The 21,936-nt window shown below is 40.4% G+C and overlaps 2 long non-coding RNA genes across 2 annotated transcripts in view; one reads left to right on the top strand and one right to left on the bottom strand.

The window, feature by feature from the left end:
• LOC116280085 (uncharacterized) overlaps positions 1-1,246 on the bottom strand; it is a 68,666-nt gene extending 67,420 nt beyond the window's left edge. The window contains exon 1 of the long non-coding RNA XR_012065201.1: positions 1,152-1,246. This is a non-coding gene — a long non-coding RNA (uncharacterized lncRNA). The remainder of the gene's footprint in view (positions 1-1,151) is intronic.
• A 166-nt stretch (positions 1,247-1,412) lies between these two features.
• On the top strand, positions 1,413-6,799 carry LOC140690012 (uncharacterized). The gene is made up of 2 exons (XR_012065200.1): positions 1,413-1,859; positions 6,289-6,799. It is a non-coding gene; the product is annotated as an uncharacterized lncRNA (long non-coding RNA).
• The last annotated feature ends 15,137 nt before the right edge of the window (positions 6,800-21,936 follow it).

Here is a 21,936-nt window from a genome sequence, read left to right as displayed (position 1 = left end):
TTTCAGGATTAAAAATAAAATTATGAAGTACTAAAGATGTTAGCTGTTGCAAAACTCCTGCTGCAGAGATTAAGCAGCTTCTCTAAGAAAATTTTCTGTTTATTTTTTCGCCTACTGTAAAACATGTATTCATCCACGCTTTCATTCTTATATTCACTCTGTCCCAACTGTGAAAACAGTAGCACACCAAGTAGACAAGCTCATTTCCATTTTTGGCCCTGGGACCTTTTAGAGCAGCTGTGAAAAATTTGAGGCTGAAGGATGTTGGGCGCAGAGAAAAGCACCACGGACAAAGTGCGCCTTGCAAACACCATTCACAGGTCAAGTTTCAGAGCAGCCAGAGGTCCACATGGCAAGACCAGATGGATGAAAAAGATTCCTCTACAGTGTTATCAAAATCATGTCATTCTCTTTCCCTTGAACAGTACGTATACTTTAAGAACAATATAAGTATGTTAAATACTGAAAAAGCTACTCATTTGCAAACATGCCTCACTCAACAAAAATTATCAGTGTTTATGAAAATAGAGGCCTGTATCTTTCCCAAGTGTCAAAGTGTCTGAAATACCTTAGAGGCACCAGGACAGGGCATCAGGGACTTTGATCCCTATGACCTAAACCCTAGAAAAGTGCCTGGTACCTAAATAATAACAGTAACTTGTGAACATTTACAAGTACCAGGCGCAGGTCTGATGGCTCCACGTATTAACGATCCCTGCTCACCACCAGGAACCACCACCTTGGTTTTCTGGACGAGAAATGAGGCAGGAGGAGGGCTGCCCCGGTCAAACAAGGTGGTAGCGGATGGGTTCAAACTCGGGCCGCGCGCCTGCAGCGCCGGTGCGCTTCGTGTTTGTGGAACAAATGGATGGTTAAAATGGTCAAACTCCAGAAAGGGCAAGACAGGCAGGAGTGGCCTTCTGGGGTAAGTCTCCTCAGAAACTGGGGCCAGGCCCTCAGCAAACAGGAGGAAAGAGACAGAAAGCCAAGCAAGGGCAGAGAGTGGGAAGAGGCGGGGGCCGGTCCCGACCTCAGCACCCCGGGGGACTCAGGGGCGAGTCAGGAGAACCAAGGCAAGGCGAGCCCGAGCGGCCGCGTGCCTCCCCGAAAGGAAGGGACTTCACACCCCACGGGCTGGGCGCCCCAGTCACCTGCGCTCGCGCCCGGCCCGGCGGACGCCCGCGGCTGAGGAGAAGCAGCCGCCTGTGCGCACGTCCCGAAGTCTGACAGAAACGCTCCCGCGAACGCCGCCGGCGGGGCGGCCGCCCGGGCACCGCCCACACACCAGGCGCGCTGTGATTGGCCCCAGCTCAGCTACGGACTGGGCTTCCTATTGGTCGCGGCGCCGAGCATGCGCGCTCCGGCCGTGCGCGCGGGCGCAGTGAGCGGAGTCTTCTCAGAGCGTTCGGGCCTGGCGCCGGCACGTGACGGCCGGCTACTTTCTCTCGTCTATCCGGGAGCCCGCCCGAGGTCAGCGGCCTCCGCGCCCCCAGTCCCCGCGTCCTGCTCCTGGCCAGGCTGGCCGCGCGGGGCGGAGGGCGGGGACTCGGCCCTGGGGCGTCCCCGCCGCCTCCCGGAGCGGGTCCCCGGCTGCGCCGCGGCGTTTTCAGGAGCAGAGCCGGTCCCGCAGGTCGCTGTGGGCCACTCCCCCCTCGGCGTCCTGGTTCCGAACCGTTTTCTAGGCGGGGGTAGAGGGCACCTTGGGCGCGGGGTCAGGTGCGGGAGTCGGGGAGTCAGGGACGTTGGGAGCGCGGACCAGGCCAGACGCGGGTCCTGCTCCGCCGTTTCTCCTCCCGGCCGCGTCCTGCGGGTGCGGCGGAACCTCTGGGAAACGTGGGATGGAGTACCTGCTTTGTAAGGTGGTTGTGGGACCGTGGGGACCATGGCCTGAAGCACCTCGAGCTGTGCTTGGCTCCCAGAAAGTGATAAGCTCACCTGTAGTGAGAAAGAATGTACTCACTTCATTTCCACAGTACACCGTGATCCCTAACTATGTATTGCCTTTTCTGTATTATTTTTGGGGAGTTACACTGCCATTAATGCATTTAACAAACATATATTGACATTTAGTGTCATTCATTTAACAAGTTTGTACCTGCTGTTTGCCGGGTGTTCGGATGCCTAGGAGTTGAATTGAATTATATGTATCTAGTGAATTTGCTTTATAATGTGTTGTCTAACATGGTTATTTTACCAATTACTTTAAGGTTTAATTTGCTTTTTTAGTCAAGTGTAATTGTCCGGTGGAGCATCAATTTAAACTCTTCGTCGCAGTCCAAAACCCTACATTACAGTTTGAGTTTTAGTTTAAATCTTTCTTTACAAAATTTTCCTGACAGTTTCCCTAGATTTAGATACTGTGTGATGAGTATGAAAGCTCTGTGAATGAAGTTTATTTGACCCTTGATAATCTCCTGTGGAAAAGCGTAAATGTTTGAGTGTATGGGAAATGTTTTTCGATGATAATACGCTCTTTGAGAGTGTAGGCAAGTTTGCTTGTGTACTACAGTTAGTTTGCTCAGCATTGGAATGAAATATCCGTCAAGAAATCTGCAATTTAATTGATTTTTTTCCCTTTGTCGAAAGAACAACAATAAAGCCTATTTTGTGAGCACCGCCATGTTTCAGTCACTGTCTAATTGCATTTATCAGATGGGTATTATTATTATCCCCACTTTAAAAATGAGGAATCTAAGACCAGTTCAGTTTAGTAGCTTGTTCAAAGTTACAGATCTCATAAACGGCACATTCCAGGATTCAAACCCAAGTAGTCTGACTCTAGATTCTGACTTTGAAATCCGAGTTTCTGAATTAGGCATGAATTTCTCTATTACTCCTAGTTTAATGGTGAATATTCTGTCTCTTTTTAAAGCATATTTAGGGTTAATGTTATTAAGTCTAGTAAGAAGGCTAACATAGCATATATCCAATAGAGTAGGTGCAGATTTATCTTTTTCTTGAATTTTTTTGCTACAGTATGTCGTGCCTGTCTTCTTTTGTAAATGAAGGGACATTTTCTTGTTTAACATATGGAAGTATTATATGATCTTTGAAGGCCCGAAAGCATCTCAGAGAAAAGATAGATAAATCTAGTATATTTTTATTACAACAGAATTTTTATTTGTATTTTTGTGTGCATATTGTTATAGTCTTACAGATTTGAGGGACTTGATATCTTGCAAGTCTGTTGTTGAATAATGAATCTATTTTTCAATGCTATGTGGCTTATAACAATGAAAGTCTTATCATTTCACAGACATGCTGTTAACTATGACAGTATTTAAACCTTTCTTAGAGGAATGGCCATTGTGACCTTGTGTTTGTGTCCTTCTGTTAGAAAGGAATTATTTCCTCAGTCTTTGGAACACCCTCACCTTGCTCAGTGTGCAATTTGGGTAGGTGTTCATATAAACAAAACACCTTCATCTCATGCCTGGTTCTTAACCAGGGCAGCCCATCGGAATTTCCGTTGGGAGCCTTTGCAGACTACAAGTCTAAGTCCTACCTTCTAGTGAGACCGAATCAGTGACTTTACTGAGGGAACCCCAACCCCAGGGTTATTTTGATACATATTTTGGGTTGAGGATGACTTATGTAAATTTGCCTCCTGCTCTTTTTTGCTAATCATATAACGAGTAGCATTAGTAAGATACTAGCCCACAGGGATCACTGGAGTCGAACTTAAGATTGTTTATGAATTTACGAGTTTATTGCCAAAGGAGTTAGTGGGAAAATTCCCTGATGGAAAGAGGAAGAAGGGTAGTTAATCCAGGCTTGTAAGTAGCTGTGCCGGGGTGATCTGGTGGGCCCCCACACTCCTGGCCAGTCAGCCTCTGCAAAACTTACTGCCCAAGGGCACAGAGGACCAATATAGCAGATTCATGCTCTAAATTGAGCTATTTGCAGGTTTTCACATTATACTGTTTCCCACGATTCAGGCTGCAGTAACTAACAGAGGCATTTATACTGCAAGATAACATGTGAGCCACTAAATTAGCAGCCATGGTATTTCCAAATTTATCCTACCAATACTCCTACAACACGGGAGCCAAGAAAAGTGTCTCAGAGAGAATTCAACCATGTTGAATGCTGCTGAGAAATTGGAATTAGCAACTAGAAGGCACTGGTGACCTTGGGGAGGCCAGTTTCAGTGGAGAAGGAATAGAACCACAAAGGGCTTAAGGACAAGGGGAATAGTCCAAAAAAAAAAAAAAGCTTTTTAAGTTTTTTGCTTTGAGATGCTAGGTTCAAATCAAAGTTATTTATTCATTGCCTACTAAATGCCAGGCGCTGTTAGGATTTTGGGTGACACAAGGAGGAACATGGTATGTGCCCTACACTCCGCGACTTTCTACCTCCTGGGAAAGTCACAAAAACACTTAGGACAGTAGGAGTTCTATAAGGGGAAACCGGAGCACGCAGGAGGGGAGCTTCACCCTGTCTTGTGAGTTAAATGAGTTAAGACGTGTAAGCTACTTAGATAAAGGACCAGGAACGCAGTAGGTCCTCAATGTATCTATTAATAATAATAGCAACATCTACATAACACATTATGTACTAAGCATAATTTAACTCATTTAATCTTCACAGCATTAGTTATCAGGATTATTCCAATTTACGGATGAAGCAACCGGGGCATAGAGAGTAATGTGCCAAAGGTCTCCCAGTCCTTTAGTGGCAAAGCCAGTATTTGTATTTGTGCAGTCTGGTTTCAGTCAGTGCAGCTTAACCACTGGGCTGTAACACTTCTTTTCTGTGAGAGTGTGTGTGTGTAAATGCCACAGCTAGAGATGAGTCCCAGCTCACATCTAAAGCCTAGTGAAATGGCTGGGGCTGGAGACAGTCCAGGCTGCGAAAGGCTTAGAAGTGTGAAAAGAGCATGGTACTTTTAAGATGAGGAAGTCCTAAAGTGTGCCCTGAGAAACAGGACAAGGGAATGAGACAGTTGAGCTGACAGGTTAGCAAGATGCCAGTCCCAGAAGTCCTTAGACTCCTGTTAAAGAGTTTGGGTTGTGCCCTGGGGCAGTAAGGAGGAAGCATTTGAAAGACTTTTAAGTACCAGAAGAACATGACCAGAGTTGCATTTAGAACAATCACCGTGATGGCAGGCTGAAAGATAGGTGGGGAGGATGAGTGTGATACAAGAGAAGAAAAGTGTGGGGCGAGAAGATGACTGTGTCCCAGGTCTTGGCTGAGTCCCGGGGTGGGGGGGTGGGCATCCCCCACCAAGTGCGGGTCCTTGGCTTCATGCAGGAAAGAATTCAAGGGAGAGCCGTAGTTGAGTAAAGGTAGATTTATTTAGAGAGATACACACCCCGTAGACAAGAGTGCAGGCTGTTTCAGAAGGCAAGAGACAGGTGTGGGAGGTGCTTGATTCAAAGTAAAAGCAGATACACTCCATAGACAGTCTGGTCCATCTCACTCAGAAAGGAGAACGGCCATGGCGTGTGGGGTGGTTAGTTTTCATGGGTTCAGTGGCTTCCTATGCTATCAAGTGGGAGGCTTATTCCGACTGCTTTGGAGAAGGGGCGGGGATTCCCAGGAACTGAGTCACCGCCCACTTACTGACCTTTTATGCTCAGCCTCCAAACTGTCATGGTACCTCTGGGAGTGCATTTACCATGCAAATATATTACAATGAGCATATAATGAAGCTCAAGTTCTCCCGGGAGTCAAGTCTCCGGCCATCTTGGGCCTCTAGGCCTGTTGGGAGTTGAATTTTTGGCCACCTTGGTGTTAATTGCTCTGTTATTTCTTGAATAGGCTGTGCCCTGCCCCCTTCCTTCCTGTATCAAGTGGAGAGACTGATTAGGAAATGTTCAGTTTTCCAAAGAAAACATGGGAAAAACAGCAGCGGTGATCTGGGGAGTTAGAGCAAGAAGTGTGAATTAGGAGGATTTGGAAAGAGATTTGTTCTAAAAAGTTCTGAAATACTAGTACTTTTTTTTTCTTTTCTGGAGATAATAAATAGCCAAGGATTCAAGTGACGAATACCTGGGGCGGAAAAACTAGAAGCCTCGAAAATGTTGCCGACTTAAAGCAAATGGAAACTGTATGTTCAGGACATTAGGTCAATAAAACCAGAAGTTAAAGGAAGAGAAGAGATGGTCACTGGGACCAAAAACTCTGAAAGACCATTGATTTCTGAAGCTGACTTTATTTTTCAACATTCCCTGGAGGGTGTGTTTTTGGAGGGGTGGGAGTTTGGGTAAACACTTAACAACAAAAAGAAACCCTCCTGATTTGGTATTTATACTCATCTGCCGTCTCCTCCCTCCCTGTGCCCAGGACCCTTCGAGAACCGCCCAGATGCTCGCAGGCCCGCCAGCTGAGAGCAGACTTATCCCTTCAGCAGCCCCTGCTTAACCCTGGGAGTCACCTGTTTCCCTCCATAAGGACTTCTGTTCTGTGAACGAAAAAGACTGCAAACCATCTCAGTAAACAAAAAACGCTGAAGCCATCACGTCAACAGCCTCTGCCGCCACCCCCACGGTGAAGACAAGCCTGCAGCCCGGCCTCTGCAGCCACTCACAGTGGTGCCCTCTGAGGGGATTCTGAATAAGAAAGGACAGGACCTTGGCCCTCAATAGCTAGGTGCTTGTCAAAGGAATGAATTCAGTGCTCCCTCTCATGCACAGAAAAGCACTAACTTCTTTGGCTTGAGATGATTGGTTTTCTTTAGTTAACAGTGATCTTTTACTGTTCCCGTCCCTCAGAGCGATCTGAGAGGCTGTCATCCAGGGCTGGAAGGGGTTCGAGTCCTCAGAAATGTCCGCCGAATAAAACAACTCTCAACTTTTCGGTTGTGCACTTATTTCAGTTGACAAGAGGTTGGGGAGAGAAGGACGTGGCAAAGAGTCTGAGAATGGCCAGTTAGGAAACTCAGGAGTGTGATGCACTGTGGAACCATTAAGTGTTTCAGGGAGAATGTGGGAGGCATCTGGGTCCATCACTGAGATAGGTGAAGTCAGAGTCAAACTGAGAGGTATATAAGATTTTCCAACATTCAGGTCTTAACTGATAAGCAGTTGTAGTAAGTGGTGGGTACAGAAGCCTGACGAGAATGGTGGTAAAAAAGTTGGAAGGGGGAGAATGGGAGTCCCTGGTTATTAACATACAATCAACTGGAATGCAGGAATTCAAGTTCAAGACAATGACAGTGAGACAGGAGGGGAGGGGGCAGGGCGCAGCCATCCAAGGAACGACAGATCAGTTAACTCCGAAATGGCAGAAGATTCCACTCCCAGTAGGCCTTGAGGCTCAGGATGACAGGAGTTGGCTTCCAGCAGACTTTGAGCTTCATTGTACGCTCGTTGTAATATAGTAGCGTGATAAGTAACATGCCCACAGGCTCCATGACAGTTTCAAGTTTAGCCACAGAAAGTCAAAGTGGGGGTGACCCAATTCCTGGGAATCCCAGCCCCTTTACAGGGGTAGTTGGAATGGTCCTCCCACTTGTTAGCATATGAAGCTACGGAGCCCCATAAAAACTAGCAACATCGCACCTGGTGGTCACATCTCTCACTCCCTCCTCTTTGGAGATGGCCCGCACTCTGTCTATGGAGTGTGTACCTACTTTTCCTTTGACCTGATCACCCAACCCCCACACCTTGTGGCCTTTCTCATGCCTTTTGAAACAGCCTACACTCTAAATCTACCTTTACTCAACTGTGGCTCGCTCCAGGGCACGTCCCAGGGGCTCCACTGACACCTGGGACACGACCCTCCTCACACCCCACATTCATTTTTCTTGCATCAAAATTAAATAAGTGGATCTTTAAATTTAGAGAGCTCGAGAAGAGATAATGAAATTAAGTGGAAGGAACGAAATAAGGAAAAATCAGACAGAGTAGAAAATTTTTAAGTTAATCAGTAAAGCCCAGATCCATGTTCTTTGAAATGACAAATAAAGACAATGAAGAAAAAGAAGAAATAAGTGTCGTGATCAGAAAGGGGAGCATAACTGTAGATATGAGGATTTTTTTTTTAAATCTGGAAGAATAGAACATCCAATACTAGATATGATCTACTGGCCCTCAGCATCCATTTCTACATCCTCATGGAGGAAGAGTCATGGGGTCTGGGGTCTGAACATTTAGGAGCTATAGCACAGTGTAGCACAGTAGAGCACAGTGGTTAAAAATAGAGACTTCAGAGAACGCAGACATACCCATCAAAGTGGCTTATTGCCTCAAAACCAAAGTAAGATTAACTTAATGAAAGTTAACTTTAATGAAAGCCAAGTAAGATTAACATGTTTAAAATTCTTTAACTAATAGGATTGATAAACTTTCCCTACCCAAATAGGAACATTAATGCAAATGCTAACAAATGTCATGTTAGGAATATATGCTGATGTTAAATCAATTGCAGATTTTCATGTTTATCTAATGCTAATGCTATCCAAATACTGTCTTTGACATCTTGTAGATTTTAGTCATGCAAAGTATTAGATGTGATATATGTGTAAGTTGTGGCATATAATAAAATGAACACCCACGAAGTCACTACCCAACGTAACAGGCAGAGCTGTTAGATCTCTCTCTGTGACTATCATAAGGCTCTTTCTGATCTCATCCCCCTGTTTCATCCCTCGAGGAAACCAATAACCTGTGCATTATGTATATTATTACCTGAATATTTTAGTTCTGATTTTAATGTGTATAATTTTACACCATTAAGAATGATCCTTTCAATATATGCTTGGAATAAACAGATTTTATCAGATAAATAGGATTCATTCAATTTCTTGACTTCTAAAATTATATATTTTCACAAATCATGTACAGGCATTAAATACTGTTTTTTCATCTGTTGAAATAATCATGTTTTTTCTCCTTTAATTGGTTCATGTGGGAATGACATTTACAGATGTGTCTAGTTATAAATTTGCATTTCAAGTAAAAAACCCAGTTTAATTTTTTAAATATACTGAGGGACTCACTTTGGTAATTTTTGTATAAATGTTTAAAACTTTATTGAAGAGTGAGATTGAGCTATATTTTTTAAAACTCATACTGTTCTTGCCTAGTGTCAAGTTTATTGCCCACTACATACACTGGTTTCAAGAATACAAGCTCTTATTTGAGTTTGTATGAGTTGTGGATGATCTATTTTTGAAATTTGGGCAGAATTCACCATGAATTTATCTTAGCCTGCTATTTTCTTTATGGAAATACTTGGAACCACTGATTCAATTTTTCAATGGTTATACAGCCACTTACGCTGTCCATCTCTTTTTGAGTTAGTTTGAGTATGTAATTGTATGGATAAGTTAACATAACTGGCCTGAGATTGCTTTCCTTACAAAGGCCCTTGCCTGGCAACTGGGAACATGGATTTGGGGAAGATTTCCACTATTTCCCAAGCTGATTAGAGTGACTCATTTTGCCTTATCTGTTTGTGAAAACAGTGTGCTTTAAGCTGATCACCTGTTTTCCTTCTAGGGCTCTGGAATTTGGGTAACAGCTGGCAGAGCCCCCATGTGACCAGCCCCCAGTGAAGACTTCGGGCACTGGGTCAGTCCTAAGCTGGCCTGGTAGACAACACTTCACCTGTGTTGTCACCACTCTTTCCTGGAGGAATGAAACCTGTCCTGTGCGACTCCACGGGGAGAGGACCCGTGGAGACTTGCGCCTGGCTGCCTTCTGACTCCAGCCTGTGGCCTCTCCCTTTGCTCATTTTGCTGTAATACATCGCAGCCTGGAGTATGACTATATGCTGAGCCCTGTGAGCTGTCCTAGCAAGTCATCAAACCCGGGGGTGGCCTGGGGGCCACGCAACAGAGTAATATATTCCTAGAAAATTTTCTGTTTAATCTACAGTTTCTAATTTACTGTCGTAAATGTGTTCATGGTACCCACATGTTATCTTTGTCATTTCTCTTTTGTAAGTAAATATGTTCCTTTTATATTAAATGTTTCAAATTTAATATTACTTATTCAGACATTTTTCTTTTTTCCTAATTCATTCATAAGAGTTCATCCATTTCTTTAGTCATTTTGAAGAAACGTCTTTTGGATGTGTTGATCCCTTTTATTGCCTCTTGGCTTCCTATTTCATTGCTCTTTGCTCTTATATTAATTATCTTCCATTTTCTTTGGTCTTATTCTAACTGAAGACTTACATTTTTTATCTAACTTTTTATCTAACTGAAGACTTACATTTAACTCATTAATTATCAGCCCTTTCTCTTCTAACATGACTATTTTAAACTATACATTTGTCTCTAAGTTATTTTAATGTCTTCCACAGATTTTGATTTGTAATATTTTCATTACTGTTGAGGTATAACCATATTAAGTTTTCATTATTATGTCTTCCTGGACCATTAAATATTTATGTGTGTGTTTTAGTTTCTGCAAATATGAGATATTTTTGTGTATTTTATGTTATTAACCTCTGATTTAATTTAAATTTTTTTAGAGCATATATTCAATTCTCTAAATTTTTTTGGTAACTTTATTTAGGTCTAGTTTATGTTCATTATGTTCAGTCTCTTTTAAAGTTTCAAGTGTGTTCATGAAGAATATTTATTTATGATTTGTCAGGTAGACAATTATATATATATATATATATGTATATATATACACAACCCTATTAAGTCAAATATTAATTATATATTTGAGATCTGTAATTTGCCTAATTTTCTGACTACTTAACCTAAAAAATTATTAAAATACGTATGTTATATTTGCCCCTATAATGACGTTTGTGTCCTCTTATCTCTGTAGCCTTTCCCGAGTCCAGAACTTAGTCTTCTGAGAACATCACTGACACTAGATTAGCCATCGGGGAAACACTGCGTTTTGCATTTGTTCACTTCCCCTACACTCTTATGAGGTTTAAGGTGACTTTTCTTTTTTCTTTCCTGAAAGAAACTGGCAGTGGTTAAGATGGGAGCTGTCTCTCACTTACGGCAAGTTTGGTGTGGCAGATTGAATCAGTGGTCCTGAGTCTCTGCTCTGGAAAATGGCCTCATGCCAGGCAGCATGCACTAGTACACCACCTGACTCTAGGCTTGTCCATGCCCCTTGCTTTGGTTAATAGGACAGTAGTAGATTTGATGCAAATGGAGGTTTGAATGGTACTTGTGTGGCCAAGCTTGCCCTCTTGAACTCCAGTGATCTGCCATGAGAAGTCTACACCCCAGGCAAACACTGACCCTTCAGCCCGGACCCCAGAATGAGGCACATGTTGCAGACCAGATGCTGTGAGCAGAAGCTGGTCCAAGGAGAATAAGCAAAACATGAAATAACGTTGAACCTTACCTTCAGCCTGAATCCTAGAACCCAGACCCTAGATAGAGTTCAGTCTTCCCTGGCCAAGGTGAAGTTAACTCATGGATCAATGAGCATAAGACTAATTTATTGTTATTTCAAGCCCCTGGAGTTGGGGTGATTTGTTACACAGTGCAGTTGAGCCTTTATGTAGCCAATATACCCAGCAAATCATTAAAAATATGTTTTATTTGGTGTGTAGATATTTAAGCAAGGAAGGAGACTTCACAATATCTGCTAGAAACAATTTTTCATTACTTGATCCTTCTTCTTGCAGTGATGTATGCTCCTTCATACAAAAGAGTTAGCTGGAAAAGCCTTAGTCTATGCATCAAGCTATGTAACAAAATTACATACATTAATAATTTATATGATTACATACACAGCAAATTGCAAGTAACACAGAGCAAGGCTGCAGTGTGTTTCTAGTATCAACCACCAGCCAGCCCAGCCTGACCAGCTGTTAGGTGCTGCTTGGGGCCCGCTGAGCAACAACCACCCTACATGCTTAGACAGTCCAGGCTTCTTAGGACAGAATTGAGATTGCTCCAGGTCCGCTCTAGTAATTCAACGACACCTGCCAGAGACTGAGACACGCGACCTACTTCTTGTCCATGACGTAATAACTATCACTTACTGAGTCTTTATGATGTGCCAGGCACTGTGCTAAATATATTTCATGGATTGACCCAACCTCCAAAGCAATTTAGAGACTCGCACTAATCTTATTCCATTGCCCTGAGTTGTGTAGCAATAAACGGCAGGGATTAGAATATAGACCCAGGGGACCTTCAGGGTCTGTACTAGTTGTGACTCTCTTTTGCCATCCATGCATTCATTCACCCAGCCAGCAGACTGACATCCATGGAGATTCTGCCTGCCGCAGCATGTGCAGGGGCAGTAGGGGGACAGAGAAGAACACAAGGGCCCCCCCACCTCCCTGAGATTTACACTTTAGTCAGGAAAAAAAAAAGAGAACATGTTAACAAGTGAACAAGGTGTGTGTATAATGTCAAAATGGGTGAGAGAGAGACAGAGAGGCCGGAGTGGCGGGTTTGGAGTTTGTTGTAAGTGGGACTGTCAGGAAGACTTCTCTGAGTAGATGCCATTTGAGCAGAGAGTAGATTAGAGGACAGGAGTGAGCCATGTCAAGATCTTGAGGAAGAGCATTTTAGAGACACTCTGTGTTCTACCCATTTGATTCTTGGCATCAGACGATATTCATAATTACAGAGATTTTTGAAACTTCATTGCCTGGACTACTGTCTACATTCTGTTTCTCTATCGTCTTTGTTGCAACTGGCTGTTGACACGGTTCTGCTTAAGTGCACTGCCGATTCTGGTCATATCAGTGACTGCTGGGTGGGGTTTTGCAAGCCTGTGTGACTCTAGGCAGGGAAAAGGTCATCTTCCTGTCTGAGGCATGACTCCAACACTCTGCCTCTTTTATTTAAAATATGAAACAAATGCCAGGAAAAAAAAAAACCTGCACACTCAACACAAATGTTGCTTAAAATTCCAGATCTTCTGCCAAACAATTTTTCCTCAATTATTTCCCTTACTCCTCATAACCACCCTGCGATGTGTCTGCTGTGAAAACCCTTAAGATTTGGCCATTTCCTCTCACTATAGACCTGCCGCAGAGCAGTCATTAGAAGGCACCTTCTCCTCAGCCTTCTCTTTCACTGTCCAAGCTCACTCTCCATGGATTTTAGGGTTGGCTAACACCTCTGCTATGAATGTATTTTAGAATGTAAAAGTAAAACTGAGATATGCTTGAGAGAGACTTTAGTTTGGGAGAGCAGGATTTTGACAAAATTAGTACTTATCTCCATCATTCTTAGGGTAGATGGAGAGAAAATATCTGCCTAGAAGAATTTTTTCCTCAAGATTGCCAAACCTACAAAGAATGCAGTGGTAGCAGGAAGGAGGCCCAGGTAAACACAGCTTTCTAGGTCTTTCTACTAAATGTGAGGCTTAAAATTCCTTTACTAGCAGAGGGTAGAGTCATACCTGGCATATAATAACTGCTCAGTTCATATTTGAGGTCTAAGGTAACACTTGCGGGAGTATTTTGTGAAACGTCTTCGTTACGTGTGTGTGCAAAGAATGTCAGGGCCTCAAGTTTTACCTCTAGATTTGTTAGTGTTCTCACTGAAGAATAACATATACACCAAATAAATATCGAATAAATGCAAGAATCCCTATGCTGCGAAGCTTAATACATGTTATTCAACTTCTTTCGTTTTCCTTCTGGCTACTTTGTTGCTCAATAGCTCTTCTTCCTACTGGTAGAATAGTAAAGACAAAAGAAAATTCTAATGATTTTTTTCCTACCCTTATAGGTTTCAGTCATTGTAACCACAGAATAGAGCAGAATAAAGTGTTCCCCCCATATCACTTCTCCTATTTATAATTTTGCTTTTTGTTTGTTTGCAATAATAGGTAGTTTTATATGGACAAAATTCATAAGGTTTATATACAAAAAAATCCATTTCTGTTGTCTCCCAGTCTTGCTGTTCCTCTCCCTGAATTCAATCCATGTTAAGCATTTTGTTTGTTTTTGACAAGTAATAATAGATTTTTTTCAAAATGTTTTGGGGGGAAGTTGTGTTTCAACACCTGTTCAGTGTAATTAACATCACATAGTATAGAGTGAGTAATGTCTATTCTGGTCATTACTTATTCTCCCACATAGACGTGGAAACATCTTGTTTTGTTAAGGATAACGGATCTGTACTGATACTTCTCAAAGAAGTGAACATAAAAGATATTTTAAAATGTACTTTAATTTTGGAAAAATGTCTCTTGTTATATACTGTTAAAATGTTTATGTAAATTTAAATAGTACAAAGTTACAACCTATGGGTTATATTCCGTGAAAGTATCTTAACTACCTGGACTGAGATCCAAATTGAAAAAAAAAAAAAACAGGTCATTAAATGGATAAATTGAACTCAAAGGTCTCTACCCGGATGCTCTGTAACCTCAAGATCTTCCACTGATATCTGAAAGTCCTTCCAACTTGGGGAAGGGAAAAAAGTATTGGCATTTAGTTCAGGCCCATACCAGATAAAGTGAAGAGGACCATTTGGCTTCTGAAGAGTAGATGGTCATGGGTTTACATTTTAGATAGGATTTCTAAGAGATTGATTTAAATATGAGTTTTTAGTGTGGAACTTTTAATGAATTCTGACTCTTCTTTTTGACCTTGGCTCATGTCCCTGCCCAGCTGGAGACTCTCATTTTAATGAGACAATATTGCAATTCTGAGCAGCAGGCCCTGCTTTGAAACAGTCCCGCTCTCTTGCAAAAAAGCTCAAAGCTGCTTTCATGAAAGTACAGCCGATTAAGAAATTATTCCTTCAAATGAAGAAAAAAAATTTCCATAAGGGGCTTAGCATTGAGAAAGTTTAATTTTAAAAGAAAAAATCCCCCCTCCCTAATCTCCCTCGATGTCCTGACTTTGAAGGTACTTACATAAGCAGTGACCATGGTTCTATGCTTTATTTTCAGTCACCATCTTATTTTTCTGACTCTAATTTGCATTTCATAAAGATAACAGGCAAAGGTATTTCTGGCCTTCTGAATAATTAATTGTAACTTTCTAGCAGTGCATTTCAAAAGGCCAGGAGGGAGTAAGTATTCACAATAAAAGCTGAAGAGTAGGGATGTGACTTACCGAATTCTCCCAGCTATTCAGACATACTCATGGACCACCTAAACTTGGAAGTTTACCTAATCCTAATTCTATCCCTAACTGAATTCTGTCCCATATTATTGAGCTTGAATTAAAGGTGCCTTTTGTATCTATTTGACAGAGGAGAGCTTTTTATAGTACAACATTTTATTGGTTAAAGCCAATCAAGCAACAGACAATAACCCTTATTACCAAGTGTATTTAGGATGGACTATGTGTAACAAATAGCCCTGTCAATTTAAGGACTAGTTATTGTTTATCTTGAGAATGTAGGAAAGAATTCTTCTCTCCCTTTCCAAGGTTCCTTTTGCTGGTCTAATTATCAAATCAACATAAGAGAGAGTAACAGGGGGAGAAATCAAATTTAATTCTTATATAGGGGAACACCACATACATGAGATAATCAAAGACAGGACGATAAAATGAGGTCTATATACCATCCTAAGCTAAGAAATGGGGTAGGGGTCTCGGGTTTCTAAGGTCAGGAGGGTAATTTACAGGCTGACCAGGAAAAGAGCCGTTGTTGGGTGATTGTTTGCCCTGCCATATAGATGGGCCATTCAGATAAAGTTTATCTCTGGTAATAACAATTATTCTGGAAAGACTCTCAATTTAAATACTTTTAGGTAGCTATGGGTGGAGGCAGAGTTTTCTCTTGAGCCCACAGGGTTTTGATTGACTTTAGCTTAGAATACTCCACATACCATAGTGGCATATTTTGGGGGAGGCTTATTCTGAACTCCCTCAGTCATGCCTTTGAAACATCTTCAGTTTCACAGTCTGGAAGTTGAGTTGGTAGGTTTTTCCATCTCAGTGAACCAGTCAGTCCTCAGAGTAGAGTGTCATGTCTCATTTCAGGAGCTGGTAATGCAGGAGGGCTCCCAAAGTTAGGCCTTTGGTGCAAGCAATCAGGTATTTAATAAGAGACATTTGTATGGCAACGAAAGCAAAGAAATGGTTTATGATTGGAACGGACTTTAATGCCAGTTTTTGAGTTCTGAAGGCAGCCAGCCGAAAAAATTTCTAGATGTCCAACTTGAAGCATCTTCAGGTAGAGTGAGGGCAGGCAGTGACAATCTGATATATTTTCCTGGTTTGTATTTTCCTGGTTTGCACTTTGAATGTCTCTGGTGATCTTTCTGAGTGGCTACCCAGCAACAGGCATGAAGATTATCCATGCATGAGCTGTTGTGGAGATTACTTTAAAGATTATATCAAGCTTGCCTGGCTTTGGAAAAAGGGCTGTTTTAGTTCTTAATAATTCCAAGTCAGAAGGGGGAATAACTGGAAATGTTGGTGTGGAGAGTTATAGCCAAATATCTGAGGACACTAGAAGAATTCAGGATCTGACCTAATTTTCAGGTGGAAAATAAAACATTGAAAGAGAATGGATATTACTAGAATCTAATATTCACAAGTGTGTATTACTGAAACATAATGTTTCTCTCTCAAATTGCCCTCATTTTTACCAAAGTAAGACTAATTTGTTTGCAAAGTAGTCCAGTTTCACTAAACTTGGCCTGATTGTTTACGTAAGTGTAACAAAAATAGTGATTGATTATATAGGCTTTTAAAATTCTGCTTTGCTGAAATTTTTCAGAAGGAATCTCAGATTGAACTTTGAAAAACCTCTCGAGGCCAGGAAAGCCAAGCCAAGGACTTACCATCAAATTTTGCTTGCAATAGCTGTAGATCTGGGTGAATTCCTCTCTTCTTGAGGTCCCCAGAAGATCTTGAGGTTTCTGTTCCTGCCAGGAAGTGACCCTCCTTACTCACCTGGCAAGGCTGCTAGGAACCCAATAAGCAAGGTACCAGGCTGTTCTTCCAAGGAGCTGTATTGGCTTCATAAAGTCAGCCTTAGTTCCTTGAAGCTGTTGGGCTACTATATCTGAGTCTATGCAGATCTGTCTCAAATGTGACATGCCAGTCAAAGTCTTGGTTAAATAACCAGATTCCAGTTGTATCCCATTACACGGAATATAGATTCTTACAGAACTTATTCAGATAACTATTTTGCCATAAAAATAAGAATATTCATAAGTATTTCTGAACTCTGGAGGGATCAGTAGGGGGAAAAAGATTAATGTTTCATCTTTGTTTACAGGGGTCTACTTTATCCAATTGCTGCAAGTCAAAGATAGCTTGAGAGAGAATTTTTTTTTAAAATCTGGAAAAGCAAAACATAAAATAACCAGAAATGTTTAAAACAAAAAAGTCATAAAAATTATAATCGTCTTTATCAATTCATTCAGTCCCATGCAATTAATTCTTGATCTTGATCTTTTGTTTGCAGTTTTATGAAACCATTAGTTTCTTCATTACAGTTTGTAAATTTCTACCCAGTTCAATGATGAGATCTGAAAGTTTATCAGAAATGTGTATTTTAGAGTAAGTGTCAGAGTCTTCTCCATGGATGTCTCTAAAGATGAAACATATTTGTAAAAACACCAGAGTAAACAATTAACTATCTGTAAGAAGACTTTAAAACTGGCCATGGTTGATAAGAGTTTATTATAATGCAATTGACAGGAAATTGGATTATTCTGTGATATACAACATTTTAGGATAATAATTAGATTACAATTGATAACATTATACCAAGACATATTAGCAAGACATGTAAGACTTCTAGAAATTTCATATTTCGGTAGCACTTACAGTAAGAAGACACATCCACATAAATATCATCTAGGAAGGTTTTAGTGTCTCAGTGCTTCCCATGAACTTTAACATATCAAATAGGCTTGATTAGTATAATACCCCTCTTTTTAAGAGGAGAGAGCAAATATTTTGAGATGGTTCAGGGGAATCTTTGAAAATTTCCAAAGTTTGAAAATTCCAAAGTTAGAGATCAAAAGGACTTAATTTAGAATTTGATTTTCTGAAGTTTGCCCCCAAAATATCAAACAGGTTTGGACACTTGACTAAATAGGATCACAAATCATTATGAAATACTATGTAATTATATATTTGATCAAAGCAACAATAAAAAATTTCAAAGGTGAGTACAAAAGATTACATAGTTGTAAGCAAAACGTAGCTCTTTTAGTATTAAGAAGACTCAGTTTTCTTCAGTAATCAAAGATCTACTAAAGACAAAATTATTTTGATAAAACACAAAATCTTTGCTTTCTAGGCAGATTTCTTAAAGGAAGGAAAGGGGGGAAAAAACAGCCTTGTATAATTTCTTATCAGGAGCAGGCCAATAGTTCAATAAAATTTTCTTCTTGCAACAGATGAAAAAAATTAAGTTCCAGTTTTACATAAGTATAGCATTAGATACTAAAGCTTAAGTTCATAACCCTTATGATAAATTCACTCAGCTTTGGCCAACTTGACCACACAAGTCAAGTTTTTCTCTCCTCACTCTCTCTCTTTCTCTTTATCTCTAGCAAAACACATCTCCATATCTCAAACCTTCTCTTAATCAACAATATATCCTAATTGCCTTGCATAGAGTTATTTCTGCAATTGCTAGCCTTAATTACATATATTAACTAAACTCTTTAACATGTAGAAAACTTAATTTCTAGTGAAAACGGAGAAGTAAGCAATTGTGAACTTTTACATCACCATTCTGTGGATTGGCAGATTTATAAATAATTTCATAATATCTAGAAAAATGTACTTTCTTACTGAAAATTTCTCAGTGTGACACCAAACATGTTTATTATAAGTCCCAGGTATCTTTTCTTTCTCTGTAATAGGAAGCCAAAAGTGGATAAACCTATGTCCGGTAATTGATGTTTCAGTATTTTATCTTACTTTAGAATGATCTGGATATTCAATGACTATCCATCATTTAATTTAACTTAGCAACACTTTAAGATTTCAAGCTACCAAGATTTGGGGAAATTATTTTAAAAGTTTACCTAGAAAATTTTATCTCACTTACATCCACTTAATTTACTTATTTGCAACAATTATGTTTAGATTTCTTGTGAAAATTTTATCATGCCATGTTATTTTTCTTGCTGATAAATTTTTTAACAGACATAGCATAAGCTTATTTGACTTATAGTAAACTTAAGTAGAATAAAAGTACTATTCTTAATGTTGATAACTCCAAAGATATATCTGTATTAATAAAACCAACAAACTTAAACTAGTTTTTATTTACTGAAATTATTCTAGATCACATGAATTTGAACAACATTTGTGTCAATTTCTTTTATATTTCCTTAGAATTTAATTTAAATGTAAGTTCTTATTTATTGAAGGAAATTACAAGTTAATTTTGGCAATACTGTCTGTAGGTAGAAAAATACATTCTACCTTTCATTAAACACAGAGATAGGCACAAACAGAAATCTTATAATTTTCATTTTAAAATGATTTGGTCATATATTAGGCATAAAAATATAAAACTCACTTGTTATAAATAACAGCTGGAGTAAGTTAAGTGTATCTGCTCAGATGGCTTAAACTTTTTCTACTAATGTTTGTGAACAAGTCACTTGTATTTGTCCTTGAATTAGATTTAGGGCAAGGATGCTTCTATAGAAATTTGTACTTTTGGAAGGCCTTTTTTCCCCTGTCAGTCTTAGGAGTTGATGATGTTCTAGATAAAAGTTCCCAGAGAGGTTACAAACCTTTTGCTGTATTTCTACTTTTGCAAAGATTTATACAATAAGGACAGCTGCTTTTAATTCTTCAGAGAATTGGATTGTAACTTAAATGACATTATATGTTGATTCACATGTCTAACTATATTATTCTCAATTTGCTTCTTTCCACCTGGGTACATGGATTTATTTTAACTTAGGGGAGAAACCCTAAGAAAATTCATGTCATTCCCTACGGCCTCCCATCTTATTTTCTGCTCTTTTTATTTACCTGTTAATCTCAGGAGGAAATCCATTTATAAAAAAAACTTCTAAAAACCCTCTCTGGTTTTAAGAAATTCTTTAACTATGGCCCTTGATTTGGCCTTTAACCAGAAGAGAAGGATCTCTGAATGGGTCACCTGTAGTCTCAGATAGTCTTATTTTAAAAGATAGCTGTTTTAATAATCTCTTCAGAGCGAAAGGCAGCTCAGACAGAAAATTAGCAAAATGTGAGTGCTCAGGGAAAGAAAGATGGAGGGGAGCAAGTGCCATGCCAGTCTCAAGTGTCCTTGGATTTGAGTACCTCCTGTGTCTTTAACTCCTCACTAGCCTTTACAACAGATCTTTCATTAAAGCTATTTTGGAATTTTGAAAACTTTTGGAGGCTCCTACATACCATTTAAAATAAGTAGCTCATTCTATTGAATATAACAAAAAAGAAGTTGACTCATAGATATAGAAAACACACTAGTGGTTACTGTGGGGAGAGGGAAGGGGAAGGGGCAGGATAAGGGTAGGGGATTCAGAGGTACAAACCATTATGGGTAAAATAAGCTACAAGGATATATTGTACAACACAGAGAGTATAGCCAATGTTTTATAATAACTACAAATGGAGTAAACCTTTACAATTGTGAATCACCATATACTGCACCTTTAACTTATATAATATTGTACATCAACTATACTTCAATAAAGTAAAATAGGTATCTCATTCCGCTTGCTTGATTTGGATGCCCTTGCTTCTAAGTTCACTTTTTAACTAATCTGGGCAGTTGGAAGATTCCTCATAGCGGCCATTGTAATTCTAGGCTGTAATTCCTCTGACTGCTATAGCAGCAGTTTAGTTTAACCCACCTTCCTGTCCAACCACATCAAGCTGCAAGTGACGTGCAGCCCACATCCTTATCTGGTCAAATTTTGGGATTCCCAGCCTGATGGTGGTTCTAAGCCAAGTTTTCAGGACAAAAACTTCCGGATAAATTCTAGATTGTCTTGGTAAGATTTTGTCTTTTTTTTTTTTTGTAGATAATCATACCTCCCAGAAACAGTTCTTAGATAAAATTAGCAGGTGTGCCAGAAGGTGGCCTGCTTAACTCTTTGGATTTTAAGAAGGGAGATCTTATATTGGATGTGGCGTTTCATTTTTGTTCTTTCATTTTGTCATGGGAGTCCCCAAGGTTAACTTCTGTATTTCTTTGTGTCCAGTGTTTACTTTGGTCTTTCCATAGGCACCAATAAGACAATTGTTTAGAATTCCAGTTCAAAAGATCCATTGTCTGGCTGTGGATGAGTAGAATCTATTAATCTCAGTAGCAACTCAAATCAATAAACCTTCTTATGGCTCAAACTAGGACGCAGGAACAGCCCCAGGAGAGAGCGCAAGTAACACGGCCCTCACAAGATCCAGAAACTTCACTTCCAGAACTGCCCTAAGAAAGACTCATTACGGGCCCTGGTTTTGAACAGCTATTTCATAACTCAGAGAATCTAGTGCTTCCCTCCCTTTTTGAACAGAACGGAGTGCCTTACCAAGCCAAAAGTTCACTTTTTTTTTTTTTTAAGATTTCTTAAGCTTGGTTTACACACAGACCATCTGGCTGCCTGCCAGGTTCATATGCCTCCTCTGGCTGGTGGGGACCAGGGAGAATATTTTCTCTTGTCATAAGGCAGACAAAAGGTCATTGCTGGGAGAAAAAAGATGAACCAACTCCACGAGCACTCCTGTACCGAACAGCCAGGAGTTGGTAAGCCCAAGGAAGTGATTTCACAAATATTTCCTACTAATTTATATCTAAATTTAGAAAGGGTTAAAAAAAATGGGGGAAGGGGTCTCTCACCATTTTGCTTCCACTGAACTCTGCAGGTGGAAACCTGGGAGTCTGATGTGAGAATTCTTACTTTGGCTGCTCTTGTCAGAGGTTCCAGGATCTTTCTACTACAGCAGCTTTGTGGGGAGCAGTGCCCAGGCGGTGGGATCTTCTGTCCGGCTCACCAAAACCGTTGGAGGGAAAAGCATTTCCCTCTACCCTTCAGAGGTTCTTTCGGTTGGTCTAATCATCAAATCGACATGAGACAGATTAATAGGAGAGAAGCCAAATTTAACTTTATACATACAGGAACCCCACAT

The sequence above is a fragment of the Vicugna pacos genome, chromosome 3 (genome assembly GCF_048564905.1).
Source record: "Vicugna pacos chromosome 3, VicPac4, whole genome shotgun sequence".
NCBI lineage: Eukaryota > Metazoa > Chordata > Mammalia > Artiodactyla > Camelidae > Vicugna > Vicugna pacos.
The sequence above is the reverse complement of the archived record's forward strand: the minus strand, read 5'-3'. Positions and strand labels throughout refer to the sequence as shown.